We start from the raw sequence: 5805 nt of genomic DNA on the forward strand, positions 1-5805 counted from the left end.
ATTCAAAATTTGCACCATATATATGTGATGCACTATATTGTCAAAATAACGAAGCATTATGGGGACAAATAAAATCAACGCATGTTTAATTCGCGGAGCAAAAATGCACCAAATTTGTAACTCGAGCAAACCATCCACAGGCGAATAAAGTAAGTCAATTATTTATGAATCATGAATGGAAAGGTCTTGATTGAAGATCTCAACTATTCAAGCTGAACACAACATGTAATTATGCAAATATTTAAAACATATAAATAATATGTAATGTGTTAATGCAAAATCTTTATTTTAAACTGGAACCAAATATATTTCTGAATTTAGAACACGCTAAATGAAGATACACACTCCGCTGAGTATTATATTGAGCAGCAATGGATGCGTGATTGGCGGTGGCCTGAGTTATGTGGATGGGTATCCGAAGCAACATGACAAAGGGAACTTGGCTGAACAGGGCCTTTTCGGCCGGGAATATGGCCGAAGAGGGCTTGTATCAATGAAATACTGCACGCAAGCACGAACAAGGCAGCAAAGAAAATAATCTTTTGTTACCTTCCAATTTGGTTTGCCTCGGGAGGTCCAATAACTATGTTAGTTTATGATTTATGCATGCAACTATTAGTTATTATTTTATGCAGTTTATTCAATTTAGTCCTGCTAAAGGACCCAAAGTCTCGCTACTGACCATTGTCTCGCTTTAGTCCTGCTAAAGGACCCAAAGTCAAAGATGTCGGGAGGCCCTAGACGGAACCGACCCAAACGCTTGGATTATTTGCCTGCACGACTTTTTGTGGAACATAGCCGCTCGCGTCCGCGAAATCGGCCGACAAATTCCGTCACTGCTACATTTCTCCAACAGTACCATCCTGGCCTATCTAGAGCGTCTCTCACCTGTTTACGCATGCCCTTGGACTGCTCTCGCTCAGCACGCATGACTCTGAAATGTACTCCCTTCATTTCAAAATAAATGTCTTAACTTTGTACTAAATTTAGTATATAAAATTGTATTAAGCTTAAGACATTTATTTTGGAACAGAGGAAGTATAACTTAGACCAGTTCTTAAATTATATAGAAAGTTCTCCCTACCAACCAGGACACCAGTAATAAGGTGGATAAGAACATCCTTCTCCTCCCAAGTTAGATGTGATCCATAAATGCAGTGTGTTGTGTCAATTAATTTCTGTAATTCACTCGAAGAAACGAAATAAACTGTAAATTATAATTTAACAAATTTAATATGGATGAACACCAACTATAGTTAAATACAGAATGCAAATTATTTGACAAATATGGTTGACAAACTCACATGAAGGTAAAACAGGAAGCATATCGACATCCACCCAAATATCGATGATTCCTTTGATAAGATCTTTAGGACGAAGATCGAATGTTATTTCCATACCCCACTAAAATCCACATGTCTTGCAAAAAGCTTTCCAATTTGAGCACCGTAATTCTATGTTATTTACTGCATTCATTACTTTGATCAGAAATATGTTACCATGTTTAGTCCTGAGGTTATCTCTCATCGTCTCCATACTCTCGTGGTCTTCAAAACCAAGCCTCACCAACACATACCTTCTTCTTTTTGTATGACAAGGGAGGAACTAGTCGAATTGTATAAAACAGAAATTACACGTTGAAGCAAAAAACATAAGTCATGCTTAATTACGAAAAAATACTTGTCATCGTTGCATAGCAGGGTTGCATCACAATGGCGTAGCAGGGTTGCCTCACAACATAGAGCCGTAGACTCACCGGGAAGGGTCGTCTCCTTTGGGGAAACCTTGGATCTGGGTCTTCGGGATAGGATGATTGTGGAATCTGGCATCATGACCCCTCTTTGAGGCATCATTCCTGGGGACGGTGCTGGCTGGAAGGGCCCATAGGTGGAGAGGTGTTGTATCAACCATGTTAGTGTCGTCGGGTCTCGGAGGAGGATATGTCTTGATGGGTGAGTGCACGGCGATGGTGCTGTTTGGCACTATGGCGGCTTCGACGGCTGACGGACCTAGCAGGGATAGTCTTTGGCTCTACTGCACCGGGTGTTTTCTCTAGCTACGTCATGGGGGTAGATCGGCGATAGGTGTGGGTGGTGGTTTCAGGTTGTTTGATGTATGTTTTTGTCTAACATTTGTTGAATAATTAATAACATGGCTATATGCATCGTTCTGTGCAGAGGTCGGGGTTTGCTCCCCTTTTTGAAAAAAGAAAAAAGACATTAGGATTAGTCATGGTCAAAGAGCTACTGCAAAATAAAAATCATTCAAAATTTGCACCAAATGTGATGCACTATATTGTAAAAATAACCAAGCATTATGGGGACAAATTAAATCAATGCAGGTTTAATTAGTGGAGCAAAAATGCACCAAATTTGTAACTCGAGGAAACCATCCAACGGCGTGCATATAGTAAGTCAATTATTTATGAATCATGAATGGAAAGGTCTTGATTGAAGATCTCAACTATTCAAGCTGAACACAACATGTAGCTATTAAAAATTTAGAACATATAATAATATGTACTGTGTTAATGCTAAATCTTTATTTTAAAATGGAACCAACTATATTTTTTAATTTTGAACATATTAAATGAAGACACACACTCCATTGAGTATTACATTGAGCAGCGATGGATGAGTGATTGGCGGTGGCCTGAGTTATGTGAATGGGTATCGGAAGTAACATGACAAAGGGGAACTTGGCCAAAAATCGGAAAAGTTGAATGGAGGATGGGCTCCATTGAGCCCGTTTTAAAATATTATTTTTGCAAAGCCCAAAAAATCTGAAAAAATTATACATATAGGAATACGTGTATAACACGATTGGAGAAAAGTTTTGTTGCAATATACTTTCATACGTGGCGTATACATTAAAAACAAATACAAAAATGAAATGGGCCTTTTTTTGTTGTTGTTGGGCCGAATTTTTGTTATTTTTGTGCAGCTTGCGAAAAATAACTATTTCCAATGAAATTTTACAGATCCACTGTGAATATGTATAAGTTTTCACATATTTATTTTCGGATTTTTTTGAAACATAGAAATATCATTTTTGCAGCTTTTGAAATAAAGTCCTCCATGTAGCCCGTCCTCCAAAAAGTCGCACTCGCCAAAGAGGGCCTTTTTGGCGGGAATATGACCGAAGAGGGTGTGTATCCATGAAATACGGAGCGCAAGCGCAAACAAGGCAGCAAAGCAAATAATCTTTTGTCATGATCCAATTTGGTTTCTCTAGGGAGGTCCAAGAACTATTTTAGTTTATGATTTATGCATTCAACTATTAACTATCATTTTATGCAGTTTATTTCAATTTTTCAAAATAATAATATAATTGTTTCTTATTATTTATTCATAATTTAGTATATACAAACCGGGCGAAGTTTTCTACAATGAAATGAGATTTTATGTCACTATATCTACGTGACAATTTCTCTTTAAAAATGGGATAATTTTTTCTCGATTTCTATATTAGTGTTAACGTTTTTAAAGTCTTGTCGTACTAGCTGAGAGATTTGTTATTATTAAAAGTATGTAGCATACCCTTTACGTTATTTTAATTATATTATTTATATTATAAATTTGTGTATTACCAGCACTCTTTTAGCTTATTATGTTCGGTTGTAATGTTCCACTCTATAGGGAAAAGTTCATCTCGTTATTTATTACGTAGAGTACCAGAGCAACCAATTTGAGTAGGTGAATAAGGGAGTATGAAGCTGTCTTTGACGGTCCAACAACATGGAAATCAACTGAGATTCACGGTAGAAATTGGTTGAATGTTAAACCAGGGACTCATAAAACACTGAGCCGGGCTGGAAAAATCTGAGGCCCTGTGCAAAATTAAAAAATAGGGCCCTATCTAAAAAAAATAAACTAACGATTAATCATATGAACCAGACTGATGCTCCCCATGATTACTCAAATTTGTATTATTGAAACACAAGATAAAACAGTTGAATAAAATAAAATTGAAGTTAGAAAGTAGCTATATCAATTGGAGATCATTTGTCAATGTTTGACAATTAGATGAAACGTTTACCTCGCCTATTTTTTTGTCCTGACCGATTGAACTGCTAAATTATGATCTTTAATTAGGGAGTTAAAAACCCGATCTCTATCAAACTAACATCCCTATCATAAGTTAAATGTCAAATGAGGAATTGGGATTAAGAAGCGAAGTTAATCAAAAAAAAGGACTCGCTAAGCACCTAGAGTCTAGAGTCGGTTAATTTTTTGATTTGAGGAGGAATGACTCTGGAATTTGGGAGAGGAAGCTACGAAGGCAACAACACATCGCCCTGAATCCGATCGGTTTGATGAGGCGAAGGCGATGAGACAATCATGTTTCATGTAGCGAAGCCGCCGCGACTGATGTTATCGTCTCTTAATCGAGAGACCGCGACGATCCTGATGGATTTTTATAATGATCATGTCTTTTCAGACGGACGGTAGCGTTTTCATATTATTGATCGAGCCGTTTCCTTTTTCTGTGACCGATCACTGTGTTTCTGCGCTCGATTGCCTCGGCTCAGGCCCAGCTCCAGCTCCTGATCTACTTTGACCCAATTCTAGCACGTAGGATTTTTTTAAGAAATAATACTAGACCTATACATAAAAGGAAAACTCTATCTAGAAGCGTGCTCACCGTTGGTCTCCCGTGCGGCGGGTGCACAACTCATTCTACCCATATATATGTGGGCCTGAGTTTATTTAACCAGATTTCACATAAATCGCTCCCCTCTCTGTAGCACTCATGTGGCGATCCGCCAACTAGGTGGGGTCAGGGAGAGAGTAGCTAGGTACTCTAGTTCTTTTTAAGTAGACGTACTATAGCACGTAGGAGTGTGTGTCCAATCGCTGCAGTGCTTCTCCATATAGTCATTGCATTTTACATTTTTCACACTACAACAGTACTACAGGTATAATTAACCATTAATTAGGCATAAAATCACAATACTACAATTTTTATTGCATAGTAATTTGACTACTTTTTTGTCTCTTAATTCATAAATATCTAGAAATTTATATGCATCAATTTGTATTACTAATATAATCTGGTCAAGAGCAATACACTTTTTTTAGTCTTTTCACCTTCAAAAAATCTGTAAAGGAACACATACGCATTAGTCATTATTGTTTTCCCGTGTGGTGGTGCAAAACATAGACTCGGCGTGCTTTATGGTAATTTGGTAAATTAAACTGACAACCAACTAGACAAGTGACGACAGAACGTCCATGCAACAATTGTTCAATCTAGATGAAATAAACGGGCACTTAAATGGCAAGCACAACAAAATAATGTGGTAACTATTTTTTATAACCAATGTCAATCTTTATGAAATAACCGGAAACTCTGTAGACTTAAATGTCAAGCGCAACAAAATAATGTGGTAACTAGTTTGTATAACCAATGACAATATTTATGAAAATACAAGACACTCTTTAGGATTAAATGGCTAGCGCAACAAAATAATGCGGCAACTAGCTATTATAACGAATGACAATCTTTATTAAATAACTGGCCACTAGGCATAATTAAATGGCAAGCACAAAAAAATAATGCGGCAACTAGCTTTTATAACGAATGACAATCTTTATTAAATTACTGGCCACTAGGCATAATTAAATGGCAAGCACAGGAAAATAATGCGGCAACTAGCTTTTATACTAGCAAAAAGCTCTATGAAACAACTGAGTAGAATTAAACTGATAAATAGTACAACAAAACATTACGGCAACTAGGTTTTAGAACAATCGACAAACTTGAGATAATATGGCAACTCAAAGAATTAATCATGTAAGTACA

The sequence above is a fragment of the Hordeum vulgare genome, chromosome 3H, assembly GCF_904849725.1.
Source record: "Hordeum vulgare subsp. vulgare chromosome 3H, MorexV3_pseudomolecules_assembly, whole genome shotgun sequence".
Classification (NCBI taxonomy): Eukaryota; Viridiplantae; Streptophyta; class Magnoliopsida; order Poales; family Poaceae; genus Hordeum; species Hordeum vulgare.